At 31.2% G+C, this 21,543-nt stretch overlaps 1 long non-coding RNA gene across 1 annotated transcript in view; it reads left to right on the top strand.

Moving 5' to 3' along the window:
* Positions 1 to 21,543, top strand: part of LOC142328261 (uncharacterized) — a 275,266-nt gene that overhangs the window by 183,584 nt on the left and 70,139 nt on the right. The window contains exons 3-4 of the long non-coding RNA XR_012757261.1: positions 15,566 to 15,752; positions 16,851 to 17,052. This is a non-coding gene — a long non-coding RNA (uncharacterized LOC142328261). The remainder of the gene's footprint in view (positions 1 to 15,565; positions 15,753 to 16,850; positions 17,053 to 21,543) is intronic.

Below are 21,543 nucleotides of genomic sequence, written 5' to 3'. Positions count from 1 at the left end.
TTTCTATTTTTCTATCTGCCCAATACCTCTTCATTCTTTCTGATATCTCTTTCCTTCGTTGAAGTTTAGGTCTGTGGTTCTTGCATTTTGAAATATTTAATTTTCATCTTTTAATATTCTCTTTGAAATTTCTCTTTTATAATTTTTTCAGTTCTTTTAGATCTTCGTGGTCTTATTTGATCCATTTGCCTTTTTATCTTTTTACTTTGGAAGAAATCAACGATTTGTTTAGTCTACTAAATTCATTCTAAATAAACGGGAGTAAAATGAAGTTCGTCTTTTCCTTACCGTGTCTGATAGTTTTTCAATTTTAATATAAAGTTTGCTATTTGGAATTAATTTTAACTGATTATTGTGAAATTTAGAACCTAATATTTTTCTTATAATTTGCCTTACTTTTTTTCTATTTTTTCTAGTAGGCCTTGGTTGCACATTCTTAGGGTTTCTTTTGCATGGATTGTTTCCGGCTTTATCACAGTTTTATAGTGTCGACATTTTGGGTTTCATTATAAAGATTGTTTGTTAAATTTTTTTTTCATTAACTGAAAAGCTTAGTCCATTTTATTGGCTCTAATTGTTAACGCTTTTTTAGCTACAGAATTCCAACTGATCCATTCTCTGAGATATTTAAAATTAATCAATTAATTTGTTTTATTATAGTACAGATTTACTTTTTGTAATCTTTTTTGATTAATATAAGTATTAGTAATTATAAGAAAAATTATTCTTGTCTCAACTATCTTCTTTTTCTCAGATTATGCCAAGAGTATGTATTCTTGTGCTCCCGTACTCAAGAACAAATATAAGGATTTTAATGATTAACAATTATTAAAAAAATTGTTCATTGCACAAATGATACCTGTCGATTAGAAATAAACAAGGATGAATGTTATGAATGATTTGTTTTCAAACCGACAAACCAAACGTTTTTGAAAGTTATCGAATAGGGTATAAAATAACTTAAGAGGTTTTTTTTTAAGCAGGAAGCGATTTGTTAAACCTTTCTAGAATTTGAATAAAACTCAAAAATTAACCCTTTACAGTGATAAATTGAAAATCATAATTATTATTACCTTATTTATTTACTCAATTATTTATTTAAGTACTTTCTTATAGTTATAAAACTAATACAAAATCAATCTTATGTTATGGTACCCTGTCTTAATGTATTATAAAACGCGACATAAAAAATTACATAATAACAACAGATTTTGGAATGTTCTCTCAAAATAGTAATTTTTAAAATTACATAAAACTATTTACCACAGAGATTGAAAAATATCTGCTCCAAATACGTGTCATCTTCTTATCAGATGACTATTTTCGAAACATTTTGAATGATTAATATTAAAAAATTATCAAATTCTAAATTGTATTACCTTAAAAAGAATGTGGATCCTCTAAATTTTTTTAACATACTCTTATATTACAGTTGTTCAAGGAGTTTATTTTTGCGTAATTAGACGATACTCTGTTTTGTTCTATAAACGTGCGTGAATGTCTCGGCCAATCAGTGTTACATAAGCAATGATACGGTTTAGAAGTTCCATTAAGCTATCAGGAAGATTGAGCGCAAAAACAGTATCCCCTCAAAAAATATCGTATGGTATTATATCCGGAGAGAGTGATGGTGTACCGGTTTAATACCTCCTTATCACAACCTGTATTTTCTATTCAAGTTGCAGAAAGTTTTAATTGAGATATTGCCCCATTTTGTTATGATAATGCGATGAAAATACGTGTTATTTTTATACCTAATCATCCCTATTTTTATAAATTTGCAATACTTGTTCATGTGATCTCTATAGATGCTTGAATAGTCGACTATTCAAAGTAAGTATATTTTATTGATATTTGATAAAACACAAAGAACGTTTATCTTTGTTGAGATCGCTTCTCGGCCTCTGGACCCGTACTGTGAAGTTACTTTGCAATTCCGGTGCGATTTTCTGCAGGAACACTGTTCTACGTACACGTCGTCGGGGCTGTACAACGATCGGTGACAGTTAGTGAACGAGCGTTGCTGCGAAGTGTATACGAAACAGCAGCGTAGTGTGTTACAGGAGGGGCACCGTCGGCTAAATAAGGACGTTTTCTTTGTGTGTCGGTGTCCCCCCCATCTTCATAGTTCGTGAGGCCAAGGGAAGTTTCAGATCCTCTGGCAGGTTCGGGAAGTGAATTCGCTCCGTTCTCGCCGGTGATCAAGTAGGAGATTTTTAGCTTTGACTGTTTCGAGCGGGGTTGCGTAAGGACAGGTGGCCTTGCTCAGAGTAACTATGCCGAACGCTCGCCTGTTTTGTGATAGATGATAGGATTCTTTCAAGCTGCTGATGTAGAGCCTGCCAGTGCAGTTGGTGTATTTTTATCTTTAATAAGCTGCAATGGAGCAATCCGAGGAAGATTGCCTTGAGGACTTGGTTGGTTTAGCCAAGGACTTGGTTACTGGTGAGAAGGTCACTGGGCTGGTCTCTGCCGAGGCCACGGTTCTTTGTTAAGGAGCTCACGGAGGTCTCCACGAGGGAGGTAAGTACTACCCTCTCCGACGGATCGCACGAAAAATCCGGCCAATACCTCTGCATCCATCTGCGCGGGAAGACCGGTCGGAACCGTGCAGGAAGAGCAAGGCAATGGAGGGCGAGCCAAGGCTGATAGGTCCTTGCGAAGTCGTGGGTGGCGGAGCACAGCGGTGAGGTGGCCGGCTCTGTCCCGGAGAATTCTGGGGCGAAGCCTCATTTGCAGATGACAAGTTCAGGATTTGAAGGGATCGAGTAGATTGAGAGTCCGCTTGAGCCAAAATATCCTCTAAGATGGAATCAGGATTTCGGTCGAGTTTCGACAGTTAGTCGACTCGTACCTTTCTGAGTGTGCCTTGGTGGTTTCTGAGCTGGCATTGAAATGCGACGCCCTCCAGGGCGCTAACCGAGCCCTAGATTCGGTCGTTGATTGACTGTCGGGCAAGGTGAACCAGGTGGTGGAAGGTCTTCAGGTGGTCAAGGACTTTAAACCAGTAACGGGTAGAGTCCTTGCCGAGATCCACACTTCTTTGAAACTGGTGGAGGAGAAGGTGATAAAGCCTGTCTCCTTCGCTGCAGTAACAGCCGCGCCTGGGCCTACGGGGGTAAGTCCCCCGCCGCGAGTTCCAAAATTAAGCGGGCTACCTTTAACGTTGTCCCAATTACGCTTCATCCGGGGGCTTCATCTGCGATGACGGAGCTGCATCACTTCCTATATCAGGAAGTTGTGAACAGCGAAAACTCTAAGAGAAACAGCTCATATATAATTACTAAAAAAATATTTCTAATTTTTGAATTACCAACTACCTGAGGCATATAGTACGTGGGCGATGCCGCGAGGGGGATGGTAGTATTTTATGTTTCATCCATTAGGTTCTGTGTTGAAATCCCGGATTGAGCTTGACAATTTTTCATACACTATTTCAGAATTCATTTCACATCACAAAGGCTATCTGAAATTGGAATCACTTGTATTTGTTGGAGTGAATAAAAAAACGTAAATACATTAAGAAGTACCTTAGCACATGATTAAATTTAAGTAATTTTTATAAATATTAGTTGGTTAATATGTCATTTTTGAACTTAAAAAAATAAAAATATTTTTCTGTTGGGAGAATAAACAACTTGCTAGCCACTTTCGGTGTAGAGATGTGTAATCTGTCTTCTACATCAGCTAATGTTGGGTTTGATTCCCGGAATTTTTTCTTCTATAATTTTATTAACTTTTCTTATTAAAAGTAATATTTTGCATATCCGAACTAGTAATACCGAAAAAAAAGAAAAATCTGTTGAAGAGGATATTCAAAACATTAATAAAACTAAAGTCACTGCCGCCAAGTTTAATTTGTATTTTATAATAAAAAGTTGGTTATTTATCAAATCATATCAGCAATACTTAAAAATTTATAAGTAATATTAACGTTATAAAACTTTAAAATATATGACTGTTAAACAAAGATTACTTTATGGTATATTATAGAATTCAATAGTGTGGATCTTTGTCATTTCGTAGTACACAACGATAGAGATCCATCAGTAACTTATGATCAGGTATCATAATGCATATTAGATATTACATTCGGTTCGTCATAGTAGATTTTTCTTTCCCCGTTGTCCTATGAATTATTCAGGTGAAGGCTGTTAAAAAAGAAGGACAAGAAGGGAATGCAGATGACTTACCTACCTTCTTCTTCATCTACTTCTTTTCATATTTCCCTTCTTCGTCAAGTCGACCAAATTTCTTAACGTTGAATAAGAAATAACAGTACTGTATATTATATCACGGACAATACTCAGTAACTGGAAAAAAACTAAGTTTTGATGCTAAAATTGTTTACTTGGTTCGTTTTATAAGAGAAAACTTGAAAAAGACTTTAAATAAGAAATATTCAAAATACTTCTCGCTTGCTTAATATTGATTATATAAAAAATTAAATACTTTTGCTTTAAACAAATTTTTTTATTATACTCTTAAAAAGATTAAGTTTTAAAATTAAGTAAGACTTTTTGGAAGCTTTTCATTACAAATATTATTTTTTTAATAACTATATCTTCTTGATTTTTTAAAATAAATTTTGTTTAAAAAGATTTTAATGATTTTTTTAATAATTTTATACTGATTTTACTTGGAAACTTTAGGAAGAGGATGATCATATATTTGGCTGTGTATGTTTATTATTTTCGCCCTGGTAGTTTCAGTACTGCTGCATCGATTTTAATGTAATATGTCAAGTGTCACAAATAATTTCTTACATTTCTAAATATTCAATTTTTTTGTTTTTGTAATATTGAAAATTCTGTTTCGTTTAATGTCTAGTTACAATCTGTCGCATTTTGATATGTTTTGTTTTTAATAAAATTCGAAATTATTAAGTTTGTATTTAGTTTCTGTGAACTTTATTCATGCCATTTTACTCAGAATTAAATTTTCTACATGCTTTATTTAAGATTTTTATGTATTTATCACCTCTGAATAAAGTTATTTACTCTAAACATAATATAGTACTTTAAACATAATATAGTACCCTTTAGAGTCTCAAGAATTACAGATTGGGTTACCGTCGTCGCAGAGATCTTTCGCCAGCCTACACTCGCTAACGTAGTTATGTCCGAAGTTATATTCATATGAACTTTCTTTTTCATTTTCACAAGTAGGACATCTACTGAAAATTTTTTACGTTCTTCGTGAATCAACTTTTTGTATAATAAATCAAAAAAAGAAATTATGATGTATTTGTTTCTTAAAAATAAAATTCAATTTATAAGTAATAGAAGTAAAATAAAGATAATAAAATTTAACAAAAAGTATAATAAATATGAATAAGCAAATATTAAGATTGTATCAGAAATAGAATAGTTTCCATTACCTAGGAAGTAAAATTAAAGAACAAAAACGATGTACGGAAATCGTTTAAAGGAAGAAAACATGAGTAAAGATTGCCTTGGTTAAAAAATAATTATAAATATACATTCAAGAATAAGAAATAAATATTTTTGCTTTATGAAAGCGAAAATTGGATATTTGGAAATTCAAACTGGCAAAGAAATAAACTTTTGAAATATAATTTTTTTTTATCACTCGCTTTTCCAAATTTTTTAGTTTGCCGGGATTTTATGGTCTTGAGAGAATAAAGCATGGAAATCTATATCGTGTGACGATTATTATGCTTGACCGAAATTTGAACTCAAAAACTATGTCTTAAAAACAGAGATGCTACCAATTCACCGCCAAGGTCAACTCTTCTAAATTTTATACTTTATTAAAGAAAATAATTTTTAATAATTTGGGTAGTAAAATTCGAAATGAAGATGATCATGAAGAATTAAAGAAAAAAAGATGCTTATAACAAATTCTTATAAGAAAAACTAGGTTGGGCAGGTCATGCATTAAGACATCCAGGGATTTTTAATATAGTAATTACAGAAAGTGCAGAGTATAAAAACTGTAGGAGGAAGTATATGAATATACATAAATAAAGCAAATAATTAAAAGATATGCAACATTACATATATGTTGAAATTAAAAGATTACAACAAAAATTAATTCAGAATAGAGTAGAATGGAAAAATGTGTCAAAACCAGTGAAGGAATATAGGGAAAAAAATTCCATTTAAAAAATTCTAATTTGTATATTGATTAAAAACGTGTTGATTTGTAATGAGTATAATACTAGAAATGTAGTTATAATATTTGATGAATTTTCATAATTAATAAACTTAAAAGCTTATTTTGGATATTAAACGGTAATGGATTTTAGATAAAGGATTTATTTTTAGTGTTTTTTAAAACTGATATTTTTTAATTTCAGGATATTTCGAACAACTTTCATACGTATTCGTAAGTAATCTATACTAAAATTTTATTCGGTATTTTTTTAACCTTAGTATATGTACATTCGTAAAACGAATATATATATTTTTTAGATTCCCCATACGGTTCTTACCCTGTGGTTCTACACATGGTGGATAGAGTTAAAATAGGGTTGGGAATTGGCACCCTCGTGCTATTAGTATAATTGGGATGGGATTGCGGCAGAAGGTGGGACAAAGAGGGCTAAGGGGCAAAGGGCAATGCATACTGTTCATATAACACGTGCCTCAGGTTAGACGGAGGATTTCGTATATATAGTGAGTTAAAGTCTGCCTGCCTGCCTGCAGTGGTTACTTGCTATTTCTATATGTTGTTCTTTACTAGTTGCCAATCCATCCAATTCAACCCTTGAGGCGGATAGGCGCATCAACAAAATTGCTACTTACTTTTAGAGTAGAGTTCATCGTTGTTCAGTTTTACTTAACCATTAGTGCTTACTTTTATTACTACTACTATAAAACTGTTCCTTTCATTTAACCGTTGCCGTCTTCTTTAAAAGAAAACATCAAATTTAAGTTTAAGTTCAGCGAATAAGAGTAAGAAAATTCGGTAATTTTAAGAGAGATTTATTAAGCTTTCAGATGTATATTTTGTATTGTATGTTGAGTATATTCTTAGGTAGTTTTGGAACCATTATAGAAAATTTGTGTCTGTATGTCTTTCTGGTTCTTCTGAGAAATATACTAGGTATATTGTCCTAACTAAAAATTTTAAAATTGTTATGAAATTAAAACTAATTGGTAAACTTAAAGGAAAAAAAAATTACTTAACTTCTACAGCCATTAAAGCATAATTGATTCATTGCTTCATTTCTTAATACCTTTTACCCACTTTTGCTTTTGTTTTCTTCTGCCTAGCATGTGGTAGCACCTGATTTGTTTTAGGTAGATTTAATAACAAAGATACCTATTGTAATGGGTACCATGATTTGACTTCCGGAAAATTTCGATATGTCTTCACGTTTCACATCCCCCAAACCCAAAAACCACCGTCTGTTCAAAAGTTTATATATATATATATATATATATATATATACACTTTCTTGTGGATACGATAACTGCTGTAATTTTGCGCCAATAACTTTCAAATTGATACATTAAATATAACGACCCGAAATAAATCTCGGTCGAATTCGTTAATGAACAAAATCGGATAGAAGTGGAAATGGCTTTTTCGAGAAAAAAACTAAATATAGTTATAACTTTCTTATTAAGTAAAATATTGAACTCATTTTTACTATTCTTTGGATAAGGGGCTAAAACTAATCTAGGTAAGGTTTTTTGATATCATCCACCATTGGCCCAGGAGGTGGAAAAAATGGGGTTTCGAAAAGAAAAAAAATCATATCTTCCTTAATAGGCACAGTATCGAATCGGTTAAATTGATCATTAATCCTTTAAACATTACCTAAACCGTTTGACTGAAACTCTTTTTTTTTGTTTTCCGTAGGAGGAAAAAGCTCTGCCAGCCGCCGCCAGGCCCGCTCTGACGGCAAATGCGGGGCTCACCCGCTAAAAAACCTCCCCCTCACGCAGGGGACAAACCTAATTCTCATGGTATTTATACAGCCCCTGCGCAATCACCCGGGCGCTCTTGTCACCGAATTAGAATAGTCAGAGCGACGTCCCCAGGGGATCATCCGCGAATGACGACTCCGAGAAGCCCCCGCCGACCACCACCAAAGGCTGGCCGCCCATAGTCATCTGGCATCGGTCTCTCCGCCTCAGGTCAACTGCAGTCTTCCAGTCTACCTGCCCCTCTCCACTGCTGCCTTTTGAAACACGTTTTGATTTTACGGTAACGGATGTCCAAAATATTGCTGGAATTATAAGAAGATGGGGCTTGTCGTATGCCAAACATGTGAAACTGTTTTTCACATGCAACCATATATGGTATATGAAGATATTACATATATATATATATACATTTTTTGTGCAACAATTTTTCCTGCTAGTTCTGGGTTTGTGTACAGGCAAATGCAATTATCGCTACCGACCTGCCAAGCCTAACATAGCTGCAATGTAAATTTAAATGCGCCGGTAAACATGCAGTCTGGAACAGACTCAGGTCGACCACTCTTGAGACGTGTGGTTAATTGTAACCCAACCGTCAAAGAACACCGGTATCCACAGTCTAGCATTCAAATCCATATAAAAGTAACTGACTTTACAATGATTCGAATCTTAGAACCAAAATTTATGAAATAAAATTATTATTACAATTTGATTGTTCTGTATTGAAATTGTATGATTATATCATTATATATCTATATATAATGATATAATCATTATATATATATTGATATTTTCAAATATTTCCATGAAATCGCGATGCTGCATCCCGTTATAATATAAACTACCGGAAATTAAAAAAAATGGCTAAAAGGTTGAATTAGCATAGTGCGTATTGAATATTTATTTACAGTTATTTATTTAATGAACTAATCATTGAGGTATATATAACTGTGGCGTAATGTAGAAGTGGATGCATTGATCGAATATTTTATAAACTTTTTGTTATATTTTTTTCAAGATTTCAAATTTCACGGTATCATCTACAATGCTTCCAATTTAATAAATCGACTAATTATAGTAATTAATTCCTTCGAGAACAAAATGTACAACACATATTCTCAGTTAAGTACGAGTAAAATCAGGTTTTATCTAGATGAAGATATTTTTTTATTGAGGTTAATAAAAATACCCCTCTGCGTTTTACATAATATATTAGTTAATCAGAAGTTCTGAAAATAAAGAGATGCGCATAAAAGAAGAATGAAAAGGGGAGTAGAAAATGTTTATAAAAATTAAATTAACCTTTCTCTAAATTCAGGAATCATGTTGTTTGATTACATTTGTTTTTTTTTACACTTAATTTTGTCTTTCTTACGGAAGATATTTGAAAGAAAACAGAGGGTAGTTTATATATATATATATATATATATATATATATATAAAATGCCAAATCAGGCCAGCATATAAAGGATAGGAATTATTTGCATGTCACTCAATGTGTAACAATGTAAACACCCTTAGGATATGCTACTATAAACCGCAAGAATCTTTAATAGGAAGTTGCAACTGGCATAAAATATCCGCCCTTCTTTATATGCATTCCTTACTGTTTATCATTATATTTACATTCAAATACTACAGTTAAATTATGTTGACTGATAAACAGTGCTGCGCTTTATTTGGTCCTTTACTCAAGGGTTTATATTTTAATTGAAATTAGAAGTTACAGTTCAATTGTGATTTGGCTGTAAACAAAATTCATTGTTTAATAAATACATCGTATAAATTTAAATGATAGAAACGTAGATGAAACATGCTAAATTAATTTTTACGATTGCATATTAAATTTTAAAAAAATAAATAAAATTATCCTCTTCCTAGAGTCACGAAGTTATTTGAACATTTTTGCGTAAAATATTAGTATTGAAAATTTAGATTTAATACAGAATAATTTATTCAACAACCTTGGAGTTTCAGGTCGATGCCCGGAATTATCTCTGATAATATTTTTGTTTTGTGAACTCCCGGTCCGGTTGCTCTCGAATCATGTCGGTCCTGTATTTTGTAAATTGTATATGAGTCAATCAGGATTTTTTAGGGATTGAATACTTTAAATAATTTTTAAATAATGCGAATTAAATAAACCAGAATATTTAGTAGCATCGATAAAAATTTTTAAATTTTCATTTGAATTGAAGAAGTTAGCCGCTGTATTGGAAAAAATACGAAGATTTCAAAAATGTAATACTGTATTTTAATGTAAGGAAAAAATTTTGGAAGGTTCCCCATTTAAAGTTTCTCCTAAAACCATCTGGAGTTGATCATTCTGTATATTTTTATACAAATATTATATAAAAAAAATATTTTTAATTTATTTACAGTCATTTCTGTAGCGTTTCAAGAACAGAAGTTTTGAATTTATTTTTATTTCGTTTTTTAGATTGTTTTGTAATGAGAAATGTTTTTACTTCCTTGTAACGAAGTAAAGAAAATATTATGATCCCGTAAAATTTCGGTTTTCAGATATCAAAGGAAATATCCATTTTGATCATCCCTGAATCCATTTTGACTTCGGCATGACGTCTGTACGTACGCATGTATCTCGCATAAGTCAAAAACGATTAGCCGTATGATGTTGAAATGTTGGATTTAGGACTGTTGTAACATCTAGTTGTGTACTTTCTCATTTGATTGCAAAGTCGACTGAACCAAATTTGTCCAAAAAAAGACCAAAACCTAAATTGTTTTGGATTTTGGCCTTTTTCTTAACTGCAGTAATAAGACCTCATTGAGAGCTTTTCAACTATATATCATAACTGGAACTATTAATAATTAATTTATTAATAATTCAATAATATTAAAAAAAATAAAAATAAAAAAATATCTGAAATTATTAAAGAAATAAAATTTTCTTTTCTTTTAATTTAAAAAAAAAAAATGTTAATAGGCGTACAATTGAAGTCACGGGGGTGTCCACATCAGATTTTTTTAAAAGTTCATAAAAAGATTTTGAATGTGATTAATAACAAATATCGTACAAAGTAACCGCTGAAAAACCATCCAATTTTTTTTTTTACGTTAACTTGCCTCTTATAAAATGTCTCGTATACAAATCGTAAACTTCCTGTTTCATAAATTAAAAATTCCTGAAATTTTAATATGTAAATATTAGTTATAGTATTATACTTTTAGTATTTAATATTACTTATAGTTTTATAAAAAAGGGCTTTATACAACTGGGTACCTACCAAAATACACTCTCGAAAATGATATAATCATTCTCAAGAATAACTAGCAACCCCTACATGATTAATTGCTTACTATGAATAATTGAGGTGTGGGGTAATCACTTTTCTCCTCTTAAAATATCCCGTTCAGTGAGAACATCTCATAATCTTCTTTGTTGAATCAGATATAGAGTTCATAACAGATTGTCCATCCCACCGAAATATAACTGATATTCAGCACTAAGTGATAATTTCATTCTCTGATTTGCAGACACTGATTGTATAGTGAACACCATCACTTTCAGAGAAAGCAACGCCGAGCTCTGTACCTTAGGTGCTTTACAGTTAAAAGAAAGACTGGAACAGAGAGGTTAAAGCAACAAAACTGTATACTCATTCCTCTCGTGAAGGTTATAAATATTACTTCAACTTAGCAGTTGCCAAGCTTAGTTTAATATTAGTTAAAAGATTAAGTTTTTGTTGTTGGAAGATATAGGCTAATGTCTGATTTTAGGTCACCTTTCTCTCTATATTCCACGCAGTTATATTTTAATATAATTTTAAAAAGGGATAAATAAGGAAATCAAGCCAAAATTCGACTTTTTCGTTTTTGTGGATTCGGGAATCATGAAACGCCAAAAATGCAAAGATGCGAAAAAGGAAGAGCAGTAAATTCCAATCATTCATAAGTGATGTGATGTGTTTGTGTGCACTTGTGTTAGCCGTCTACTTGGGTTAATAATTTGGAATTGCCTGATAAAGGCTTTTACAAGTCAGATTCTTAAACGGGTGGGAAAATAAAGTGGGAACGTAAATCATAACATACTTTGCATAGATTTAATGAAAATTTTATTCGGTTGGGTTTTAACCCTTTTTAAAACATGAAGAGATTTTATTTTCTTATAAAAACGTTTCCCAAAAATACCTCAGATTAAAAAATAACCGTTTTAGTAGAAAATTACAACTACGGATTTGGTGAATCTAAAATCTGCCGATTTTTATGAGAAAATATATTTATTAATTTAAAAAAAAAACCTAATTTGGTAGAGATTTAAATCTAGAACCTTTCGGCTAAGAGAAAGAGACGTACCATTTCATCATGGAAATCTTTCTCTCGATCATTCATGAGTCGTCTCATAAAACATTTCATTTAATAGAACGTAATAATATTACGTATCACATAAACTAGTGGATACGGAAAAAAATGGTTAAAGGGAAGATTTGGCATTGTTCACAGTCAGTATTTATTTATAGTTGTTAAGGATTTTTTTGGGAGTTTCTTTTGAATGTTATGAGTTCATCAGTCGAAGCCTGCTTCAGCTGATTAACCGAAAAAGGTTGACGTCGTAGCAACAAGCTACAATCCCTAATTAGAGGGGAAAATAAAATCCACAAATTGTAATAGAATATCACTCTCTGTTATCTAAGAAGCTAAACATTTTATGAAAATAAAATGGGCGTCTCCGCCTTTCATCTGGAGGTTCCGGGTTCGAATACCGGTCAGGCATGGCATTTTTCATACGCTACAAAATTTCCATTTCTTATTACCATAACAATCTTCAAGCTTATATGGTGAAGTAAAAAAAAATAAAAAATAAATTAAATAAGATTGGATGACACTCAAGAAACCTTTCAAAAAAAATATCCCCTGACAACAGACGTAAGATCAGCAACTGAGAGAGAGAGAGATAGATAGTGAGAGAGAGAGAGAAAGAGAGAGATAGTTAGAGAGAATGATTGAGTGTTATTACTATTAGTGAATGATATACTGCCTTATAACTACGATTATTTCCATAGCCTGCCAGACTTTACTTTAAATCGTTTAACAATGAACAATTCGGGAATAACATGTATTTGTAGTTAAATATTAATTATAATATCTAATAATTAGTAAATCTAAAATTCAGAATTTGTTTCTGATCTCTTGTTTTAAAGCTTTATTTAGAGCTTTGCTCTTTTTCAAATGGAACGTATGCACTTTTCATGATCAAAAAATTAGTAAAAAATATTGTTGAAATCGTTTGAACTATGTATTTACGGTAAAGAATATGTATAAAAATTCGAAATTTTAAAATTGAAAATTTTTTATACAGAACTAGTTTTACTTAGTTATATATAGTAACGAGCCATAAACCCAAACTGAAAGAGAATTATAATGGCAATTTCTTTCATTAAAATTCAAAATGAGAAAGCCTTTGGTTGAATAATATTCCTCCTGGGAAAGGAACTTAGATCCCCTTTCTCGAGTTATACAGGTTATCATAAAAGAATGGTGCGGTTTTGAACATGGATTAAATTAAAATAAATTACTTACAGTTTATGTTTTTTATTTTTCAAATTTGTCGTCTCAAACAGTTTTTTTTACATATTAATAAATTTCAATATGTGCCCTTAGTCGCTCGACAAATGTCCAAACGATACTTAACTTCTCTCCAAACATTAGTTAACATTTCTTCGTTAATGGTTGTCATTGCTTCATTAATCCTGTTTTTTAAGTGGTTTAGGTCGCGAAATTTTTGTGTATAAACAACGCTTTTGATGTACCCCCACAAGAAAAAATCGCAAGGTGTCAGGTCTGGACTCCTTGGAGGCCAAAGTATGGGTCCTTGCCGGCCTATCCATCGATCTCCAAATATTTTGTTCAAAGCGTCCGTGACCAATGCATTGAAGTGCGGGGGAGCACCATCTTGTTGGAAATGAAGTTGGTGAATGTTTTCGAGTTCATCCGGCTGAGGAAAGCAATAATTGGTTAACATGTCAAGATACACAGCTTCATTAATTGCTTTCTCAGCAAAGAAGAAAGGTCCTATTACACGATTTTTCATCACATCACACCAAACATTAACTTTAGGCGAATCGCGTTGTTTCTCAAAAATTGCGTGTGGGTTTTCAGTGACCCATATTGCCCCATATTCGTGACTTGTGTCTGTTAACACATCCATTCACATGGAATGTAGCTTCGTCTGTAAAAATTATTTCATATAAAAATGATTCGTTTTCACTTATTCTGTCTAACATTTCAACAGCGAAATTGTAACGTTTTACACCATCATCGGGTTTCAATTGCTGCAGTATCTGGATTTTACAAGCGTGTAATTTCAGTTTTTTATGTAAAACTTTATGAACTGTTGATTTTGGAATACCTAATTCGATGCTTCAACGGGGGATCGACTTCCCAGGACTTCTAATTGCCGATCGTTTAATTAGTTCAACCGTTTCGTCTGGTACACATTTGGTTTGATTTCTGTTTCTTAACCGATCCAATTTCTTCGAATTGTTTGAACCAACGTGTTAAGTTATTTTTGTGTGGTGGATCTCTTCCGAATTCACGTCGAAACGCATGTTGAACTAAAATTACGGATTTTAATTCAACCACCAATAAAACACACTTTGCTTTGTCTTTATCCGAGAACATAGTAACTCACTAAACTCACCGCAATAACAATACAAGAACTGACGTTGTGGTTACAACTGCTGATAAACAAACTTTTGGGTTTGAGGCTTTCAGGGATACCAATATAACATCTAGAAATTTCCCTACAATCTTCCTATGAATTACTGAAACCGCACCGTACTTTTATGATAACCTTGTATTTTAATATTTGTGTTTTATAATTTCAATTTTATTTTTTGCGATTTTTCATTTCCTTTATGAGTTTTGAAACTTTTTTTCTATCTTAGCATATTATACTAATTGTTTATAGATCAAAGATACTCGTTGAAAATATGTGTATGTCAATTTTTTATGTAATTATTTCTGTACGGAATTAATAAAATCAACTACTATATAACTTGATTTCATAGCTATCAGTGATCTGTATGAAATCTGATACTTCGGGTGAAGTGGTGGTGATTGATTTATATAGGAAGGAGGAGAAGCAAATCAATTTATAAAGGGCTTTTATTTATGTAAATGGGAACAGAAAATGATATTACCAGTTCAAGATAAATTTAAGAAAAATATCCGAGAAAATTTAGGGTTTAGAGCTTTTATAGAAAGAATATCTGTTTTTTTTTATCTCGGAAAATCGATTAGAAAATCTATTAATTTGTTGTCTTTAAAGTTAAGGAATTAGATTTTTCCCGGTTTTTCGATGGTTTTTTCAAGAAAAACAGGACTTCAAGAATTTCTGAAAAATATATTCAAGAAAAACATCCGAAAAATAGTAAAATCGTTCAATTCGGCTTAGCCTCTTTTCTAATAAGATATTAAAGTATGTGTATGGATATTTTTGTAGTTAACTGATTAAGTATTTATACAATAATTTTAATAAAATTGAAATTATCTATTAAAATTTTAGTTTATTATTTAAATTATAAATTAGAATAACTATTAGTAAATTATAAATTAAATAAGATTTTTAAATTATTTAATTTTATATTTGTTAGAATTAAGCTATTTTAAAACGATTTAACATTTTTATTTATTTTATTTTATAGGAAGTAATTCAGGACACGTTGTAGTATTTTACAATTGTCTTTAGTTATACTTGCAGTTTGCAGTAATGTCACTGTAATTAAAAACAAGAAAAAAGCAATGTAGTGTAATTAAAAGAACTAACTCTGACTGACTAATAAAGAAAAAAAAAAAGAAATAAAGATCGATGAGACAAAAGAAGAGAAAAAGGTGAGTTAGAATATTGTATCTTTTGCTAGCTTTCTATAGCATCAAAAAGTATTAAGAGTGATACATTGCTTGTTTTTATTTTTTCATCATGTTTTTTTAAATTTTAATTTGGTGCATATCCGTTGTCCGTGAAGCAGCGGGCAGCATTAAGATATCTAATTAAAATAAATAGTTGTGTATCTCTATTCACAAAAACTTATGTTAATGTTAAGTTCACTAATTTTATGTAAAATGTTATGTATTTTACATAAAATATAAACATGTATTTAGTAAGTTAAATAATTTATCTGGATATCTAATATCTAAATGATATTGTGGTAATACGTTCCCTTGTTATGCTGCTGAAGCAATAGATTTTTAGAGATGGATACTTTAAATTATTTACCATATTTCCCAGTCTTTCTTATGGCTATGTATTCTTACAAATATAATTAAGTTGCTTTTTCTAAGAGTAATGATGTTCGCTCGCAGAATTTCGATGGGCTTGGCGTGCTCACATGTTCAGCTCTATAAAGACAGTGGGAAATCAATCCCTTTATTCCTCACTTATTCCAGCATGTCCGGCGATTTTGTTATTCTTGTAAATAATAATTCTTGTTATTAAATAATTAATATTTACGAATACGTTAAGATTAAATTAAAAGTACATCAGTTTTAGTACTTTAAAAATACATCAGTTTTAACTGTATTATAAAAATTAATTTAATAACAGTTAAGAGAATGTTAATGCCATGAGAATGTTTTTGAAGCCATCTTTATCACAATTATGATACTAAAAAAATATATTTTGGTTGTACTTATTTAATAAAAAATATATCTTAAAGAAAATTTTAAAAGGCTTAAGTTTTTAAAGTTAATTAAAAGTAATTTTTTCATAATATATTATTAAGTTTTATTCCGGAGTATTTTTTTCGAATTTAACTTTTTAAGTAGATATGCTATGACCAACATATGTACAATATAATTTTACGAAATACGTATTGAATCAAATAAATCAAAATAGCTAATTAATTTCATATTCCAAATATTTTACTGTGAAATATGTAAATATGTTATGAATAATATTAAAGCTAAAAATGTGGTTTAAATTGTTCACAGAGAAATCTGGGAGACGTTTACATCTTTTAAACGTGACTTGCATGGTAGACAAGATTCCGCTCATAAAATCATGAAAAATCTTAAATCTAAATAAAGATGAGAAGAACCGAGCAAATATAGATAATCCCTGAATATGACTGGTCGAATCGCTTTGCTAATTTGTGGTGTAAATATCAGAATACAGACTGGCAAAACTTACCAGGTGAGTATTATGTTTATGTTATCATATTATGTTAAAAGAGCCTTTGTTTTCTTCTTTTTTTTTGTAGAGGTTGGGAATCCATTTTACAGACGCCTAAGCAGTGTCGGGGTCGCTAACAGGTCCCGCTAAGTGTTTAGGAAGAGCGTATGTATATCTGCGCATTACCGACTAAACCTCCACCCCTGCCTTTCCACACACACAGTCATACATCAAAACATACTTTATGTACAGATCATAAAATGCAGATACAATACAAATTCTTACATGAGATCGTTACATTATTAGAACAAATACAAGACACACAACAATAGAACAATGCAGAAACAGCATCAATATTCAGAGAATTAATAATATTCATTTCAATCAATATTCAGCATGTACAAATACCGTTAAACAATAGACATCTTATATACAAGAACAATACAGACAACATGATACCAAATATATAACATACAATATATTATACATTATATATTTTATTATATAATATATAACACAACATAAAATATGACACACATAAAAATGCAAAATACAATAATACTATCAATACATAATCATAATACACTTATCAAAAAAAAAGGTGATAGGAGTGAACGTCAATTATTGAAGAAATTTCTTTGCTTATTGTTGATTACAAAATACAAAAATAATTACACGTAAATAAACTGCAATATCGGAGGCGGAATTATCTTAAGAAGAAAATAGATTTCTCACAGATTGATCATATATTGATAATGGTTTTGTAGTATAGCAAATTATTGAGAAAAGAAGAGAATCTGACCTGTATAGATCTCAAAAAAGAATTTGAAAGGTCGACAGAAAACTACTTTGGAAAGTTATGGTATTCCACTGGACTTAATTACTGTTATTAAAAGCTTGTGTAATGGCGCTGTCGTTGGATGGCCAGTGGGCGTAAGATTTACATATTAATCTACATTTAAACAAGGGTGTTCGCTATCTACGGTTTTAATTAATTTTTATTTGAAAGATTTACATTAATATTATTTTTAAATTATCAAAGTTGGCTGGTGATTATATTTGTAAAATCTCTTAATAATTGAGAAGACTAAAATTATGGAGTTCCAAGGAGCAAAATCAGTAAGCTTGAAAATCATACTTAATAATATGCCTTTGAACAGGTAAATTCTTTTTACTATTTGGGATTCATTCTCTCCTTTGTTATGGATGAAGTCTTAAATAAAGTTATTAGAAGTGTTTGTGGAATTATAAACAAAATTTTACGAAGAACTTTACGAAAGAAACCGTGTTAAAGTTGTACAAGACCATCTCTCTACCTATTCTGTTATACGGATGTGAGGCTTGAGTTTTAAACAGAAATGAATTAAGCTTTAATCAGTTCACCGAAATGAATTTCTTAAGGGGCCTTAAAGGTTTAACAAGAAGGGATATAATATCGGATGAGGATGTTAGAAGAGACTTCAATATTACTTCCATGTTTGATGTAATAACAGATTATAGAGGGCGATGGTAGGAACTTGTAGGAAGAATGGAGGATTCAAGAATTTCCAGACTCTTAACTACGCTTGTTAAGAAGGAGAGACCAAAGAAGCGCTGGAATGACGGATCAGATCTAATCTATACTGTGTTATGGAAATGAAGATGATAATGGTTTTTATTATTCTAGTTATTATTAAAGCTACTTTTTTTGAATATGATCAAAATTCTCTTAAAACAACTTTTTTTTTTTTTGGTAGAATATGAGATGATAGGTCATTGATCTCTGACAAACATCATCTAAATTAAAAAAAAGTAATAAAAGTGTATTTATTAATAATACTAAATAATAAACTTTTCATTCTCTTGATATTCCTGAACTTTTGGATTTTGAAAGAAATAAAAAAAATAAAAAACATTTTACTCGTATATTAAATTGTTTTATATGAAATATTTAAAAAAATAAAGTTTAATGTAGAAAACTGTTAGAAAGTTGGAAGTATTTTCAGAAAAAAATTATATTTTTTAAAATAGGGAAAATTTACATTTGATGCTTTTAGAATTTTAAATTTATTAATATGTTATTCTAGAAATTTTCTACAAGATGAATATTAAAGTGGAGAATAAGGCTGTCAAAGACGTTATGAAAAAATTATTTAAATGTAAAAACACAGTAACCATTTCAAGTCTTAAAAAAACAATTTCCTGAAGAAAGAGCATTTAAGAGTAAATCTTTTCCTTCAAATTTTGATCTTGAAAAGGATATATTTCTGATTGATCTTTAACAATTTTTTTTTTTTTTATTTAAAAAAATTCATATTTTCTCATCTCGAGAAAAATTTTATCTTATTCAACCTTATATAAAGGGCTTGCAATATACAGGATTATCATAAAAGAATGGTGCGGTTTCAGTAATTCATAGGAAGATTGTAGGGAAATTTCTAGATGTTATATTGGTATCCCTGAAAGCATCCAACCCAAAAGTTTGTTTATCAGCAGTTGTAACCACAACGTCAGTTCTTGTATTGTTGTTGCGGTGAGTTTAGTGAGTTGCTATGTTCTCGGATAAAGACAAAGCAAAGTGTGTTTTATTGATGGCTGAATTAAAATCCGTAATTTTAGTTCAACGTGCGTTTCGACGTGAATTCGGAAGAGATCCACCACACAAAAATAACATAACACGTTGGTTCAAACGATTCGAAGAAACTGGATCAGTTAAGAAACAGAAATCAACCAGCAGACCAAATGTACCAGGCGAAACGGTTGAACTAATTAGACAATCGGCAATTAGTAGTCCTGGGAAGTCCATCTCCCGTCGAAGCGTCGAATTAGGTATTCCAAAATCAACAGTTCACTAAGTTTTACATAAAAAACTGAAATTACACGCTTATAAAATCAAGATACTGCAGGAATTGAAACCCGATGATGGTGTAAAACGTTACAATTTCGCTGTTGAATGTTGGACAGAATAAGTGAAAACGAATCATTTTTAGATGATATAATTTTTACAGACGAAGCTACATTCCACGTGAATGGATGTGTTAACAGACACAAGTCACGAATATGGGGCTCTGAAAACCCACACGCAATTATTGAGAAGCAATGCGATTCGCCTAAAGTTAATGTTTGGTGTGATGTGATGAAAAATCGTTTAATAGGACCTTTCTTCTTTACTGAAAAAACAATTAATGGAGTTGTGTATCTTGACATGTTAACCAATTATTGCTTTCCTCAGCCGGATGAACTCGAAAACATTCATCAACTTCATTTCCAACAAGATGGTGTTCCCCTGCACTTAAATGCATTGGTCACGGACGCTTTGAACGAAAACTTTGGAGATCGATGGATAGGCCGGCAAGAACCCATACTTTGGCCTCCAAGGAATCCAGACCTGACACCTTGCGATTTTTTCTTGTGGGGGTACATCAAAAGCGATGTGTATACACAAAATTCGCGACCTAAACCGCTTAAAAAACAGGAGTAATGAAGCAATGACAACCATTAACGAAGAAATGTTAACTAATGTTTGGAGAGAAGTTAAGTATCGTTTGGACATTTGTCGAGTGACTAAGGGCGCACATATTGAAATTTATTAATTATGTAAAAAAAAGACGACAAAATATTATGAGACGACAAATTTGAAAAATAAAAAAAACATAAACTGTAAGTAATTCTGTTTTAATTTAAACCATGTTCAAAACCGCACCATTCTTTTATGATAACTGTATAATTCGAAATGGTAAATGTGAGTTGGAAGCTTTAGTTGTTTAGACTTAAACTTTCCGCTTTTGAGTGCGATTGTCTAAAACAACAAGGCAATACGTTCTAAATACAAAGCAGTCATTTCGTTCAACAGTTGTTTTTACTTCTATACACATTGGTAGAACTATTCTTTTTTAAAATATTTCGTAAGTATTGGTTAATTTAATTAATTATTATTACTAGATTATAATTTTCTATTTCTTATTAATTTTTATTCTTCATCAGTGACCTTTTTTTTTGTTGTAAACAGTCCTTTGAGCATTTTTTCTTGTTTTAAAATGAAACGGGTTAAATCTCCTCTGCTAAATCTTTCGTAAAAATTTGTCTCTTATTGTTACAAAATAACAATATCAAACCAGAAATTTTTTTTAACCTTCGGGACCACTATTAGGTACTACTTCAAAGGATGAGGTAAATGGCAATTTTTGTAGGATGTGTGAAAATGCCATGCCTGACCAGGACCTCCGGATGAAAGACCGAGACGCTACCAATCGCGCTACGGAGGCCGGTATCAAACCAGAACTGTTTTCGTGTAACTCAACACAGTGGAGTGGTATGGGGGTGATATAGAACTATTTAAAAAAATTTTCCAATTGATTAATTTAAAATAAAATTATAGGTATAATTTAAGTCATTTAGGGAGATTTTAACAATGCTAATTAAAAAAAACCCCCCCAAAAAAACAGTATTTTACACATCTTCATTTAATGTGTATTTAAGTATATAGTCAAATATTTTTCATTAACGCCTTTCGAATTGTTTTTTTCTTTTGTC

Source organism: Lycorma delicatula, chromosome 7 (genome assembly GCF_047948215.1).
Source record: "Lycorma delicatula isolate Av1 chromosome 7, ASM4794821v1, whole genome shotgun sequence".
Lineage (NCBI taxonomy): Eukaryota > Metazoa > Arthropoda > Insecta > Hemiptera > Fulgoridae > Lycorma > Lycorma delicatula.
The sequence above is the reverse complement of the archived record's forward strand: the minus strand, read 5'-3'. Positions and strand labels throughout refer to the sequence as shown.